The following is a 15,914-nucleotide window of genomic DNA, read 5'->3' as shown; positions in this document are numbered from 1 at the left end:
AGTAACCTCCTCCAGAACCTACTACCCTCCCTATCTCTGCAACCCCCTCCAGCCCCTGCAACTCTCCCTATCTCTGTAAATTGCTTCCGTCACTACAGACCTCCCTATCTCTGCAACCTCCTCCAGCCCCTACACACCTCCCTAACTCTGTAACCTCCTCCAGCCCCTACACACCTCCCTAACTCTGTAACCTCCTCCAGCCCCTACACACCTCCCTAACTCTGTAACCTCCTCCAGCCCCTACAACGATCACTATCTCAGGAACCTCCTTCAGCCCCTAGTACCCTCCCTATCTCAGTAACGTCCTCCAGCCCCTACAACTCTCCCTATCTCTGTAACCTCCTCCAGCCCCTACAACCCTCCCTAACTCTGTAACCTCCTCCAGCCCCTACACACCTCCCTAACTCTGTAACCTCCTCCAGCCCCTACACACCTCCCTAACTCTGTAACCTCCTCCAGCCCCTACAACGATCACTATCTCAGGAACCTCCTTCAGCCCCTAGTACCCTCCCTATCTCAGTAACGTCCTCCAGCCCCTACAACTCTCCCTATCTCTGTAACCTCCTCCAGCCCCTACAACCCTCCCTATCTCTGTAACCTCCTCCAGCCCCTACACTCCTCCCATCTCTGTAACGTCCTCCAGCACCTACACCCCTCCCTATCTCTGTAACCGCCTCCACTCCCTACAACCATCCCTATCTCCGTAAACTCCTCAAGTACCTTCATCCCTCCCTATCTCAGTAACCTCCTCCAGACCCTACTACCCTCCCTATCTCTGCAACCTCCTCCAGCCCCTACAACTCTCCATGTCTCTGTAAATTCCTTCAGCCACTACAGACATCCCTATCTCTGTAACCTCCTCCAGCCTCTACACATCTCCCTAACTCTGTAACCTCCTCCAGCCCCTACAACGATCACTATCTCAGGAACTTGCTTCAGCCCCTAGTACCCTCCCTATCTCTGTAACCTCCTCCAGTCCCTAAAACCCTCCCTATCTCTAAAACCTCCTCCAGCCTCTACACCCCTCCCTTTCTCTGTAACATCCTCCAGCCCCTAAACCCCTCCCTATCTCTGTAACCTCCTCCTTCCCCTACAACCCTCCCTATCTCTGTACCCTCCTCCTGCACCTACAACCCTCCCTATCTCTGTAACCTCCTCCAGCCCCTACAACCCTCCCAATCTCTGTAACCTCCTCCTGCCCCTACACCCCTCCCTATCTCTGTAACCTCCTCCAGCCCCTACAAGCCTCCCTATCTCTGTAACCTCCTCCAGCCCCTGCAGCCTTCCCTATCTCTGTAACCCCGAAAACAGCCCTACAACCCTCCCTATCTCTGTCACATCCTCCAGACCCTACACCCCTCCCTATCTCTGTTACCTCCTCCAGTCCCTACAAACCTCCCTATCTCTGTCACATCCTCCAGACCCTTACCCCTCCCTATCTATGTTACCTCCTCCAGTCCCTACAATTTTCCCTATCTCTGTAAACTCCAAAAGTCTCTAGAAACCTCCCTATCTCTGTAACCTCCTCCAGCCTCGACAACCCTCCCTATCTCTGTCACATCCACCAGTCCCTACAATCCTCCCTATATCTTTAACCTCCACCAGTCCCTACACCCCTCCCTATCTCTGTCACCTCTTCCAGCCCCTACAAAACTCCCTATCTCCAGAACCTCCACCAGCCAACATCCCTCGCAATTTCTGTAAACTCCTCCAGCCCATACAACCCTCCCTATTTCTGTAAAATCCTCCAGCCCCTACACACCTCCCTATCTCTGTAGCCTCCCCTGTCCCTACAAATCTCCCTATCTCTGTAACCTCCCCTGCCCCTACAACCCTCCCTATCTCTGTAACCTCCTCCAGCAGCTACAACCCTCCCTATCTCTGTAACCTCCCCTGTCCCTACAACCCCCTATAGCTGTTACTTCCTCCAGCACTACATCCCTCCCTATCTCAATGACATCCTCCAACCCTACAACGCTCCTTATCTCTGTAATCTCCTCCAGCCCCGACAAACCTCCCTATCTCTGTAACCTCCTCCAGCCCCTACAACCCTCCCTATCTCTGTAACCTCCTCCAGCCCCTACAACCCTCCCTATCTCTGTAACCTCCTCCAGCCCCTAAAACAATCTCTATTTCTGTAACCTCCTCCACCCTCTACAGCCATCCCAATCACTGCAATGTCCTCCAGACCCTACAACACTCCCTATCTCTGTAACATCCTCCAGCCCCTACACCCCTCCCTAACTCTGTAACCTCCTCCAGCCCCTACACCTCTCCCTATCTCTGTAACCTCATCCAGCCCCTACAAACCTCCCTATCTCTGTAACCTCATCCAGCCCCTACAGCCCTCCCTATCTCTGTAACCTCCACCAGACCCTACATCCCTTCCTATCTCTGTAACCTCCTCCAGACCCTACACCCCTCTCTATCTCGGTAACCCCCTCCAGCCCCTACATCCCTCCGTATCTCTGTAACCTCCTCCAGCCCCTACACCCCTCCCTATCTCTGTAACATCCTCCAGCCCCTACAACTCTCCCTATCTCTGTAGCCTCCTATAGCCCCTACAACCCTCCATATCTCTGTAACCTCCTCCAGCCACTACAGCCCTCCCTATCTCTGTAACCTCCTCCAGCCGCTACAACCCTCCTTATATCTTTAACCTCTTCCAGCCCCTACAACCCTCCCTATCACTGTAACCTCCTCCAGCCCCCACAAGGATCCCTATCTCAGTAACCTCCTCCAGAACCTACTACCCTCCCTATCTCTGCAACCCCCTCCAGCCCCTGCAACTCTCCCTATCTCTGTAAATTGCTTCCGTCACTACAGACCTCCCTATCTCTGCAACCTCCTCCAGCCCCTACACACCTCCCTAACTCTGTAACCTCCTCCAGCCCCTACACACCTCCCTAACTCTGTAACCTCCTCCAGCCCCTACACACCTCCCTAACTCTGTAACCTCCTCCAGCCCCTACAACGATCACTATCTCAGGAACCTCCTTCAGCCCCTAGTACCCTCCCTATCTCAGTAACGTCCTCCAGCCCCTACAACTCTCCCTATCTCTGTAACCTCCTCCAGCCCCTACAACCCTCCCTAACTCTGTAACCTCCTCCAGCCCCTACACACCTCCCTAACTCTGTAACCTCCTCCAGCCCCTACACACCTCCCTAACTCTGTAACCTCCTCCAGCCCCTACAACGATCACTATCTCAGGAACCTCCTTCAGCCCCTAGTACCCTCCCTATCTCAGTAACGTCCTCCAGCCCCTACAACTCTCCCTATCTCTGTAACCTCCTCCAGCCCCTACAACCCTCCCTATCTCTGTAACCTCCTCCAGCCCCTACACTCCTCCCATCTCTGTAACGTCCTCCAGCACCTACACCCCTCCCTATCTCTGTAACCGCCTCCACTCCCTACAACCATCCCTATCTCCGTAAACTCCTCAAGTACCTTCATCCCTCCCTATCTCAGTAACCTCCTCCAGACCCTACTACCCTCCCTATCTCTGCAACCTCCTCCAGCCCCTACAACTCTCCATGTCTCTGTAAATTCCTTCAGCCACTACAGACATCCCTATCTCTGTAACCTCCTCCAGCCTCTACACATCTCCCTAACTCTGTAACCTCCTCCAGCCCCTACAACGATCACTATCTCAGGAACTTGCTTCAGCCCCTAGTACCCTCCCTATCTCTGTAACCTCCTCCAGTCCCTAAAACCCTCCCTATCTCTAAAACCTCCTCCAGCCTCTACACCCCTCCCTTTCTCTGTAACATCCTCCAGCCCCTAAACCCCTCCCTATCTCTGTAACCTCCTCCTTCCCCTACAACCCTCCCTATCTCTGTACCCTCCTCCTGCACCTACAACCCTCCCTATCTCTGTAACCTCCTCCAGCCCCTACAACCCTCCCAATCTCTGTAACCTCCTCCTGCCCCTACACCCCTCCCTATCTCTGTAACCTCCTCCAGCCCCTACAAGCCTCCCTATCTCTGTAACCTCCTCCAGCCCCTGCAGCCTTCCCTATCTCTGTAACCCCGAAAACAGCCCTACAACCCTCCCTATCTCTGTCACATCCTCCAGACCCTACACCCCTCCCTATCTCTGTTACCTCCTCCAGTCCCTACAAACCTCCCTATCTCTGTCACATCCTCCAGACCCTTACCCCTCCCTATCTATGTTACCTCCTCCAATCCCTACAATTTTCCCTATCTCTGTAAACTCCAAAAGTCTCTAGAAACCTCCCTATCTCTGTAACCTCCTCCAGCCTCGACAACCCTCCCTATCTCTGTCACATCCACCAGTCCCTACAATCCTCCCTATATCTTTAAACTCCACCAGTCCCTACACCCCTCCCTATCTCTGTCACCTCTTCCAGCCCCTACAAAACTCCCTATCTCCAGAACCTCCACCAGCCAACATCCCTCGCAATTTCTGTAAACTCCTCCAGCCCGTACAACCCTCCCTATTTCTGTAAAATCCTCCAGCCCCTACACACCTCCCTATCTCTGTAACCTCCCCTGTCCCTACAAATCTCCCTATCTCTGTAACCTCCCCTGCCCCTACAACCCCCTATAGCTGTTACTTCCTCCAGCACTACATCCCTCCCTATCTCAATGACATCCTCCAACCCTACAACGCTCGTTATCTCTGTAATCTCCTCCAGCCCCGACAAACCTCCCTATCTCTGTAACCTCCTCCAGCCCCTACAACCCTCCCTATCTCTGTAACCTCCTCCAGCCCCTAAAACAATCTCTATTTCTGTAACCTCCTCCAGCCTCTACAGCCATCCCAATCACTGCAATGTCCTCCAGACCCTACAACACTCCCTATCTCTCTAACCTCCTCCAGACCCTCCAACACTCCCAATCTCTGTAACCGCCTCAAGCCCCTAAAACCCTACCTATCTTGTAATCTCCTCCAGTCCCTCCAACCCTCCCTATCTCGGTAACCATCTCGAGCCCCAATAAACCTCAGTGTCTCTCAAACATTCTCCAGCCGCGACAACACTCCCTATCTCTGTAACCTCCTCCTGCCCCTACACCCCTCCCTATCTCTGTAACCTCCTCCTGCCCCTACACCCCTCCCTATCTCTGTAACCTCCTCCAGGCCCTACAACCCTCCCTATCTCTGTAACCTCCTTCTGCCCCTATACCCCTCCCTATCTCTGTAACCTCCTCCAGCCCCTGCAGCCCTCCCTATCTCTGTAACCCCGAAAACAGCCCTACAACCCTCCCTATCTCTGTCACATCCTCCAGATCCTACACCCCTCCCTATCTCTGTTACCTCCTCAAGTCCCTTCAATTTTCCCTATCTCTGTAAACTCCATAAGTCTCTAGAAAACTCCCTATATCAGTAACCTCATCCAGCCCCGACAACTCTACCTATCTCTGTCACATACACCAGTCCCATAGAACCCTCCCTATCTCTTTTACCTCCACCAGGCCCTACACCCCTCCCTATCTCTGTCACCTCCTCCAGCCCCTACAACCCTCCCTATCTACAGAACCTCCACCAGCCAACAACCCTCGCTATTTCTGTAACCTCCTCCAGACCCTACAACCCTCCCTATCTGTGTAATCACCTCGAGCCCCTACAACCCACCCTTTCTCTGTAACCTCCCCTGTCCCTACAACCCTCCCTATCGCTGTTACTTCCTCCAGCACTACATCCCTCCCTATCTCAATAACATCCTCAAACCCTACAACCCTCATTATCTCTATAACCTCCTCCAGCCCCTACAAACCTCCCTATCTCTGTAACCTCCTCCAGCCACTAAAACACTCTCTATTTCTGTAACATCCTCCAGCCCCTACACCCCTCCCTATCTCTGTAACCTCCTCCAGCCCCTACAACCCTCCCTATCTCTGTAACCTCCTCCAGCCCCTACAACCCTCCCTATCCTGTAACCTCCTCCAGCCCCTACAACCCTCTCTATCCTGTAACCTCCTCCAGCCCCTACAACCCTCCCTATCCTGTAACCTCCTCAAGCCCCTACAACCCTCCCAACTCCGTTACCTCCTCAAGCCCCTACAACCCTCCCTATCTCTCTAACCTCCTCCAGCCCTGACACCCCTCCCTATCTCTGTAACCTCCTCTAACCCCTACAACACTCCATATCTCTGTAAACTCCTCCAGCCCCTACAACTCTCTCTATCAATGTAACATCCTCCAGCCCCTACAACCCTCCCTATTTCTGTAACCTCCTCCAGCCCCTGCAACCATCCCTATATCTGTAACCTCCTCCAACCACTACAACCTTCCCTAACTCTGTAACCTCCTACAACCCCTACAACCATTCCTATCTCAGTAACCTACTTCAACCCCTACTACCCAACTTATCTCTGTAACATCCTCCAGACCCTAGAACCCTCAGTATCTTTGTAACCTCCTCCAGTCGCTTCAAGGCTCCATATCTCTGTAACCTCCTCCAGCCCCAACAAACTTCCCTATCTCTGTAACTTCCTCCAGCCCCTACAACACTCCCAACTCCGTAACCTCCTCCCGCACCTACAACCCTCCCTATCCCTGTAACCTCCTCCAGTCACTATAACCTTCCCTATCTCAGTAACCTCCTCTAGCCCCTACAACCCTCCCTATCTCTGTAACATCCTCCAGCCCCTAAAACCCTCCCTATCTCTGTAACATCCTCCAGCCCCTACAACCCTCCCTATTTCTGTTACCTCCTCCAGTCCCTACATTACTCCCTATCTCTGTAACCTCCATCAATCCCTAAAAACCTCCCTATCTCTGTAACCTCCGCTAGCCCCTAGAACCATTCCAATCTCTGTAAAATCCTCCAGTGCCTACAACCCTCCCTATCTCTGTAACCTCCTCCAGCCCACTAGAACCCTCCCTATCTCTGTACACTCCTCCAGCCCCTACAACACTCTCTATCTCTGTAAACTCCTCCAGCCTTTACAACCCTCCCTATCTCTGTAACTTCCTCCAGCCACTACAGCCTTCCCTAACTCTAACCTCCTCCAGGACCTACAATACTCTCTATATCTGTAACCTCCTCCAGCCCCTACAACCCTCCCTATCTCTATAACTTCCTCCAGCCCCTACAACCCTCCCTATATCTGTAACCTCCTCCAGCCACTACAACCCTCCCTATCTCTGTAACCTCCTACAACCCCTACAACCATTCATGTCTCAGTAACCTACTTCAACCCCTACTACCCTCCTTATCTCTGTATCCTCCTCCAGCCACTAGAACCCTCAGTATCTTTGTAAACTCCTCCAGCCCCTTCAAGGTTCCATATCTCTGTCAACTCCTCCAGACTCTACAAACTTCCCTATCTCTGTAACTTCCTCCAGCCCCAACAACCCTCGCTATCCTGTAACCTCCTCCAGCCCCTACAAACCTCCCAAATCCGTAACCTCCTCCCGCACCTACAACACTCCTTATCCCTGTAACCTCCTCCAGTCACTACAACCCTCCCTATCTCTATAAGCTCCTCTAGCCCCTACAACCCTCCCTATCTCTGTAACCTCCTCTGACACCAACAACACTCCCTATCTCTGTAAAGTCCTCCAGTCACTACAACAATCCCTAACTCTGTAACCTCCTCCAGTCCCTACAAACCTCCCTATCTCTGTAACCTCCTCCAGCCCCTAAAACACTCTCTATTTCTGTAACCTCCTCCAGCCCCTACAACCCTCCCTATCTCTGTAACCTCCTCCAGCCCCTACAACCCTCCCTATCTCTGCATCCTCCTCCAGCCCCTACAACCCTCCCTATCTCTGTAACCTCCTTTAGCCCTTACAGCCCTCCCTATCTCTGTAACCTCCTTTAGCCCTTACAGCCCTCCCTAACTCTAACCTCCTCCAGGACCTACAATACTCTCTATATCTGTAACATCCTCCAGCCCCTACAACCCTCCCTATCTCCTTAGCCTCCTCCAGACCCTACAACCCTCCCTATATCTGTAACCTCCTCCAACCACTACAACCTTCCCTATTTCTGTAACCTCCTACAACCCCTACTACCATTCCTATCTCAGTAACCTACTTCAACCCCTAATACCCTCCTTATCTCTGTAACATTCTCCAGCCCCTAGAACCCTCAGTATCTTTGTAACCTCCTCCAGTCCCTTCAAGGTTCCATATCTCTGTAACCTCCTCCAGCCCCAATAAACTTCCCTATCTCTGTAACTTCCTCCAGCCCCTACAACCCTCCCTATCCTGTAACCTCCTCCAGCCCCTACAACCCTCCCAACTCCGTAACCTCCTCCCGCACCTACCACACTCCCGATCTCTGTAACCTCCTCCAGTCACTACAACCTTCCCTATCTCAGTAACCTCCTCTAGCCCCTACAACCCTCCCTATCTCTGTAACCTCCTCTAACCACTACAACACTCCATATCTCTGTAAACTCCGCCAGCCCACTAGAACCCTCCATATCTCTGAACACTCCTCCAGCCCCTACAACACTATCTATCTCTGTAACCTCCTCCAGCCTTTACAATCCTCCCTTTCTCTGTAACCTCCTCCAGCCCCTACACCCCTCCCTATATCTGTAAACTCCTCCAGCCCCTAAAACACTCTCTATTTCTGTAACCTCCTACAACCCCTACAACCCTCCCTATCTCTGTAACCTCCTACAACCCCTACAACCATTCCTGTCTCAGTAACCTACTTCAACCCCTACTACCCTCCTTATCTCTGTATCCTCCTCCTGCCACTAGAACCCTCAGTATCTTTGTAACCTCCTCCTGCCCCTTCAAGGTTCCATATCTCTGTAACCTCCTCCAGACTCTACAAACTTCCCTATCTCTGTAATTTCCTCCAGGCCCTACAACCCTCCCTATCCTGTAACCCCCTCCAGCACCTACAACCCTCCCAACTCCGTAACTTCCTCCCGCACCTACAACCCTCCCTATCCCTGTAACCTCCTCCAGTCACTACAACATTCCCTATCTCTATAACCTCCTCTAGCCCTACAACCCTCCCTATCTCTGTAACCTCCTCCAGCCCCGACACCCCTCCCTATCTCTGTAACCCCCTCTAATACCAACAACACTCCCTATCTCTGTAAAGTCCTACAGTCACTACAACAATCCCTAACTCTGTAACCTCATCCTGCCCCTACAAACCTCCCTATATCTTTAACCTCCTCCAGCCACTACAACCATCCCTATTTCTGTAACCTCCTACAAGCCCTACAACCATTCCTGTCTCAGTAACCTACTTCAGCCCCTGCAACCCTCCATATCTCTGTATCCTCCTCCAGCCACTAGAACCCTCACTATCTTTGTAACCTCCTCCAGCCCCTTCAAGGTTCCATATCTCTGTAACCTCCTACAGCCCCAACAAACTTCCCTATCTCTGTAATTTCCTCCAGGCCCTACAACCCTCCCTATCATGTAACCTCCTCCAGCCCCTACAACCCTCCCAACTCCGTAACCTCCTCCCGCACCTACAACACTCTCTATCCCTGTAACCTCCTCCAGTCACTGTAACATTCCCTATCTCTATAACCTCCTCTAGCCCTACAACCCTCCCTATCTCTATAACCTCCTCCAGCCCCGACACCCCTCCCTATCTCTGTAACCTCCTCTAGCCCCTACAACACTCCCTATCTCTGTAAAGTCCTCCAGTCACTACAACCTTCCCTAACTCTGTAACCTTCTCCAGCTCCTACATAACTCCCTATCTCTGTAACCTCCTCCAGCCCCTAAAACACTCTCTATTTCTGTAACCTCCTCCAGCCCCTACAACCCTCCCTATCTCTGTAACCTCCTACAGCCCCGACAGCCCTCCCTAACTCTAACCTCCTCCAGGACCTACAATACTCTCTATATCTGTAACCTCATCCAGCCCCTACACCCCCCCTATAGCTGTAACCTCCTCCAACCACTACAACCTTCCCTATCTCTGTAACCTCCTACAACCCCTACAACCATTCCTATCTCAGTAACCTACTTCAACCCCTACTACCCTCCTTATCTCTATAACCTCCTCCAGCCACTAGAACTCTCAATATCTCTGTAACCTCCTCCAGTCCCAACAAACTTCCCTATCTCTGTAACTTCCTCCAGTCCCTACACCCCTCCCTATCTCTGTAACTTCCTCCAGTCCCTAAAACCCTCCCTATCCTGTAACCTCCTCCAGCCCCTACAACCCTCCCAACTCCGTAACCTCCTCCCGCACCTACAACCCTCCCTATCCATGTAACCTCTTCCAGTCACTACAACCTTCCCTATATCTGTAACCTCCTCCAGCCCCGATACCCCTCCCTATCTCTGTAATCTCCTCCAGTCCCTCCACCCCTCCCTATCTCGGTAACCGTCTCCTGCCCCAATAAACCTCAGTGTCTCTCAAACATTCTCCAGCCGCGACAGCACTCCCTATCTCTGTAACCTCCTCCTGCCCCTACACCCCTCCCTATCTCTGTAACCTCCTCCAGCCCCTACAGCCCTCTCTATCTCTGTAACCTCCTCCAGCCCATACAAACATCCCTATCTCTGTAACCTCCTCCAGCCCCTACAACCCTCCCTATCTCTGTAACCTCCTCCAGCCCCTACACCCCTCCCTATCTCTGTAAACTCCGCCAGACCCTACAACCCTCCCTATCTCTATAAACTCCTCCAGCCATGACAACCCTCTCTATGTCTGTAACCTCCTTCAGCCGATAGAACCCTCCATATCTCTGTAAGTTACTCCAGCCCCTACAACCCTCCCTATCTCGGTAACCTCCTCCAGCCCCTACAACCCGCCCTATCACTGTAACCTCCTCGAGCCCCCTACAACCCTCCCTATCATAGTAACTTCCTCCAGCCACTGCAACACTCTGTATCGCTGTAACACCTTCCAGCCCCTACAACCCTCCCTATCTCTTTAACCTCTTCCAGCCCCTACACCCCTCCCTATCTCTGTAAGCTCCACCAGCTCCTACAACCCTCGCTATCTCTGTAACCCTCTCCAGCACCTATAGCCCTCCATGTCTCAGTAACCTCCTCCAGCCCCGACAACCCTACTTCTATTTGTAACCTCCTCCAGCCGCTACAAGCCTCCTTATCTCTGTAAATTCCTCCAGCCCCTACAACCCTCCCTATTGCTGTAACCTCCTCCAGCACCTTCAACCCGCCCTCTCTCTGTAACCTCCTCCAGCACCTTCAACCCTCCCTATCTCTGTCACCTCATCCAGCCCCTTCAACCCTCCCTATCTCTGTAACCTCCTCCAGCCCCTACACCCCTCCCTATCTCTGTTACCTCCTCCAGCCCCTACAACCTTCCCTATCTCCATAACGTCCTCCAGCACCTACATCCCTCCCTATCTCTATAACTTCCTCCAGCCCCTACACACCTCCCTATCTCTGTAACCTCCTCCAGCCCCTACACACCCCCCATCTCTGTAACACACTCCAGCCCCTACAACCCTCCCTATCTCTGTAACCACTTCCAGCCCCTACAACCCTCCCTATCTCTGTAACCTCCAGCCCTTACAAACCTCCCTATCTCTGTAATCTCCTCCAGTCCCTACAACACTCCCTATCTCTGTAACCTCCAGCCCTACGACACTCCTTATCTCTGTAACCTGCTCCAACCCCTACAACCATCTCTATCTCTCTAAACTCCTGCAGCCTCAACAACCCTCCCTATCTCTGTAACCACTTCAAGGCCCTAAAACTATCAAAACTCTGCAACCTCCTCCAGCCCCTACAACCCTCCCTATCTCTGTAACCTGCTCCAGCGCCTACACCCCTCCCCATCTCTGTTAACTCCTCCAGCCCCTACAGCCTTCCCTATCCCTGTAAACTCCTCCAGTCCCAACAACAGTCCCTATCTCTGTAACCACCTCCAGCCCTACAACCCACCCTATCTCTGTAACCCACCTCCAGTCCCTACAATGCACCCTAACTCCGTAAACTCCTCCAGCCCCTACACACCTCCCTATCTCTGTAACCTCTTCCAGCAACTACAACCCTCCCTATCTCTGTAACCACCTCCAGCCCCTACAACCCACCCTATCTCTGTCAACTCCTCCAGCCCCTACACCCCTCCCTATCTCTGTAACCTCCTCCAGCCCCTACACCCCGCCCTATCTCTGTAACGTCCTCAAGCTCCTACAAACCTTGCTATCTCTGTAACCCTCTCCAGCACCTACAGCCCTCCAAATCTCCGTAAACTCCTCCAGCCCCGACAAACCTCCCTCTATTTGTAACCTCTTCCAGCCCCTACAACCCTCCTTATCTCTAGAACCTCCTCCAGACCCAACAACCTTCCCTATCTCGTAACCTCCTCCAGCTCCTACAACCCTCCTTATCACTGAAACCTCCTCCAGCCCCAACAACAATCCCTATCTCTGTAACCGCCTCCAGCCCAAACAACCCTCCTTATCTCTGTAACCTGCTCCAGCCCCTACAATCTTCCCTATCTCTGTAATCTCCTCCCGCCACTAAAAAACTCCCTATCTCTGTAACCTCCACCAGCCCCAACAACAATCCCTATCTCTGTAAACTCCAGCCCCTACAACCCTCCCTATTTCTGTAACCTCCTCCAGCCCCTACAACCCTCCCTATCACTGTCACCTCCTCCAGCACCTTCAACCATCCCTATCTCTATAACCTCCTCCAGCCCCTACAACCCTCCCTATCTCTGTAATCTCCTTCAGCCCCTACACCCCTCCCTATCGCTGTAACCTCCTCCAGCCCCTAAACCCCTCCCCATCTCTGTAACACCGTCCAGCCCCTACAACTCTCCCTATCTCTGTAACCTCCACCAGCCTCTACACCCCTCCCTATCTCTGTAACCTCCTCCAGACCCTACCCCCTCCCTATCTCTGTAACCTCCTCCAGCTCCTACAACCCTCCTTATCTCTGTAACCTCCTCCAGCCCAAACAACCCTCCCTATCTCGTAATCTCCTCCAGCCCGTACAACCCTCCCTATCTCTGTTACCTTCTCCAGCCTCTACAACCCTCCCTATCTCCGTAACCTACTCCAGCCCCTTCTCCTCTCTCAATCTCTTTAACCTTCTCCAGCCCCTACAACCGTCCCTATCACTCTAACCTCCTCCAGCCCCTACAAAACTCCCTATCTCTGTAACCTCCTCCAGCCCCAAAAACAATCCCTATCCCTGTAACTTCCTCCAGACCCTAAGAACCTCCCTATCTCTGTAAACACGTCCAGCCACTACAACCATTCTTATCTCTGTAACCAGCTCCAGCCCCTACAACCATCTCTATCTCTCTGACCTCCTCCAGCCTCAACAACCCTCCCAATCTCTGTAACCACTTCCAGACCCTACAACCCTCCCTATCTCTGTAACCTGCACCAGCCCCTACAACCCTCTCTATCTCTTTTACTTCCTCCAGCACCTATAACCCTCCCTATCTCTGTAAACTCCTCCAGCCCCTACAACCCTCCCTATCTCTGTAAACTCCTCCTGTCCCTACAACCCTCCCTATCTCCATAAACTCCTCAAGCCCCTTCAACCCTCCCTATCTCTGTAACCTCCTCCAGCTCCTACACCATTCCCTATCTCTGTAACCTCCTCCAGCCCCTATAACCCTCCCTATCTCTGTAACCTCCTCCAGCCCCTAAAACCCACCCTATCTCCGTAACAGCCTCCAGCCCCTACAACCCTCCTTATCTCTGTAACCACCTCCAACCCCTACACCCCTCCCTATCTCTGTAACCTCCTCCAGCCCCTACACCCCTCCCTATCTCTGTAACCTCCTCAAGCCCCTACGAACCTTGCTATCTCTGTAACCCTCTCCAGCATCTACAGCCCTCCATTTCTCCGTTAACTCCTCCAGCCCTGACAAACCTCCCTCTATTTGTAACCTCTTCCAGCCCCTACAACCCTCCTTATCTCTGTAACCTCCTCCAGCCCCAACAACCCTCCCTATCTCGTAACCTCCTCCAGCCCCTACAACACTCCCTATCTCTGTAACCTCCTCCAGCCCCTACAAAACTCCCTATCTCTGTTACCTCCTCCAGCCCCAACAACAATCCCTACCTCTGTAACCTCCTCCAGCCCAAACAACCCTCCTTATCTCTGTAAACTACTCCAGCCCCTACAACCCTCCCTATCTCTGTAACCTCCTCCCGCCCCTAAAAAAGTCCCTATCTCTGTAACCTCCTCCAGCCCCAACAACCCTCCCTATCTCTGTAACCTCCTCCAGCCCCTACACACCTCCCTATCTCTGTAACCTCCTCCAGCACCTACAACCCTCCCTATCCCAGTAACCTCCACTAGCCCGTACAACCCTCCCTATCTCTGTAACCTCCTCCAGCCCCTACAACCCTCCATATTTCTGTAAACTCATCCAGCCCCTACAACCCTCCCTATCTCTGTCACCTCCTCCAGCTCCTTCAACCCTCCCTATCTCTGTAACCTCCTCCAGCCCCTAAAATCCTCCCTATCTCTATAACCTCCTCCAGCCCCTACACCCCTCCCTATCTCTGTAACCTCCTCCAGACCCTAAACCCCTCCCTATCTCTGTAACACCGTCCAGCCCCTACAACTCTCCCTTTCTCTGTAACCTCCACCAGCCTCTACACCCCTCCCTATCTCTGTAACCTCCTCCAGCCCCTACAATCCTCCCTATCTCTGTAACCTCCTCCAGCCCCTACACCCCTCCCTCTCTCTGTAATCTCCTCCAGCCCCAACAACCCTCCCTCACTTTGTAACCTCCTCCAGCCCCTACAACCCACATTATCTCTGTAACCTCCTCCAGCCCCAAAAACCCTCATTATCTCTGTAACCACCTCCAGCCCCAACAACCCTCCCTATCTCGTAACCTCCTCCAGCCCCAACAACCCTCCCTCACTTTGAAACCTCCTCCAGCCCCTACAACTCTCCCTATCTCTGTAACCTCCTCCAGGCCCTACAACCCTCCTTGTCTCTGTAACCTCCTCCAGCCCCTACAACCCTCCGTATCTCTGTAACCTCCTCCAGCCCCTACAACCCTCCGTATCTCTGTAACCTCCTCCAGCCCCTACAACTCTCCGTATCTCTGTAACCTCCTCTAGCCCCTACAACCTTCCCTAACTCTGTGACATGGTCCAGCCCCTACAACCCTACTATCACTGCAAACTCCTCCAGCCCCTACACCTCTGCCAATCTCTGTATCCTTCTTCAGTCCCTACAACCCTCCCTGTCTCTGTAACCTCCTCCAGCCCCTATGACCCTCCCTACCTCTGTAACATCCTCCAGCCCCTACAACTCTCCCTATCTCTGTACCCTCCTCCAGTCTCTACGACCCTCCCTATCTCTGTAACATCCTCCAGCCCCTACAACCCTCCCTATCTCTGTAAACACCTCCAGCCCCTACATCCCTCCCTAAATCTGTAACCTCCTCCAGCCCCTATGACACGCCCTACCTCCGTAACATCCTCCAGCCCCTACAACTCTCCCTATCTCTGTACCCTCCTCCAGTCTCTACGACCCTCCCTATCTCTGTAACATCCTCCAGCTCCTACAACCCTCCCTATCTCTGTAACACTCTCCAGCACCTACAGCCCTCCATTTCTCCGTAACCTCATCCTGCCCCGACAACTCTCCCTCTCTTTGTAAACTCCTCCAGCACCTACAACCCTCCTTATCGCTGTAACCTCCTCTAGACCCTACAACCCTCTCTATCTCTGTAACCTCCTCCAGCCCCTAGACTCCTCCCTATCTCCATAACCTCCTCCAGCCCCTACACCTCTCCCAATCTCTGTAAACTTCTTCAGTCCCTACAACCCTCCCTATCACTGTAACCTCCTCCAACCCCTACAAAACTCCCTATCTCTGTAACCTCCTCCAGCCCCAACCACAATCCCTATCTCTGTAAACTCCTCCAGACCCTACGACCCTCCCTATCTCTGTAAACACCTCCAGTCCCTACAACCCTCCTTATCTCTGTAGCGTCCTCCAGCCCCTACAACCCTCCCTATCTCCATAACCTCCTCCAGCCCCTACACCTCTC

This window comes from Carcharodon carcharias, chromosome 24 (genome assembly GCF_017639515.1).
Source record: "Carcharodon carcharias isolate sCarCar2 chromosome 24, sCarCar2.pri, whole genome shotgun sequence".
Taxonomy (NCBI): domain Eukaryota; kingdom Metazoa; phylum Chordata; class Chondrichthyes; order Lamniformes; family Lamnidae; genus Carcharodon; species Carcharodon carcharias.
This window is presented reverse-complemented; position numbering follows the sequence as displayed.